The 1064-nt window shown below is 43.7% G+C and overlaps 1 pseudogene; it reads right to left on the minus strand.

Moving 5' to 3' along the window:
• The window catches only part of LOC102810674, a 10973-nt pseudogene that overhangs the window by 7495 nt on the left and 2414 nt on the right, over nucleotides 1-1064 (minus strand).

Raw genomic sequence — 1064 nt, forward strand, 5'->3', positions numbered from 1 at the left:
ATTTTGATTCCATCAATTCCTGGTGCCTTGTTCTTTGCCAATTCCTTCAATGCACTTTGGACTTCCTCCCTGAGTATCATTGGCTCTTGACAACAACATTGGCAACAGTATTTTGAGGCTTGTTGTTGTTGTAAGGTAGGCTTCTGCAATTTCCTTTACCTTTGTTAAAACCACAGAGGACACTTCTTCTGGGTAGAAATTTTGGTCTCTCCCTTATATTCTACTTGGGCCTATCTGAATCATTTGCCACCATGAAGGGCCAAGGCTTCATATTAGTCTGGACATAGTACCATCAAATCTTCTTCCAATCAAATGTTTGGCATCAAAAACAGTGTTAGTGGAATTCATCCCAACTTGATTCTTTGCTGCATCACCAATCAAACATTCATGGTCAGTGAAAGCAGCATAGCTTGGGGTGGGTTGCCCTGATCATTTGCAATGATCTCCATTTTCCCATGGTGGAAGACACCCACACAGGAGTAGGTGGTTCCAAGATCAATGCCAACCGCAGGCCCCTAGACATGGCTATTTACAGGAGGTCCTGATTAAGTGAAGAAAAGCAGATGGCAAGGCTGTCAATGGGCAAAATGAGAACATGCAATAGGTTTTCCTAAGGAGCTCTGGTAGTGTAATGTTTATGAGTTTAGGGGGGAAAGGATGAGGCTTTCTGCTCCCATAAAGATTTACAGCTTCAGAAACCCTATGGTTGTGGTAAATGCCATGGAGTCAATTCTGATTTATAGCAACCCTGCATAGGGTTTCAGAGGCCGTAAATCTTTATTGCTATTGTTAGGTGCTATTGAGTTGGTACCAACTTATAGCCACCCTATGCACAACAGAACAAAACACTGTCCGATCCTGGGCCAACCTCACAATTGTTTCCACACTTGAATGCATTCAAGGGTTCCAGTAAAGGGTACTGGTAAAGCTGTCACTTTACCAATCCATCATGCTGGGGTCTTCCTCACCTTCTCTGACCCTCCACCTTACCAAACATGATATCCTTCTACAGCGACTGGTCCCTCCTAACAATGTGTCCAAAGTATGAGAGATGAAGGTTGGCC

This window comes from Chrysochloris asiatica, unplaced genomic scaffold (assembly GCF_000296735.1).
Source record: "Chrysochloris asiatica unplaced genomic scaffold, ChrAsi1.0 scaffold00216, whole genome shotgun sequence".
Taxonomy (NCBI): domain Eukaryota; kingdom Metazoa; phylum Chordata; class Mammalia; order Afrosoricida; family Chrysochloridae; genus Chrysochloris; species Chrysochloris asiatica.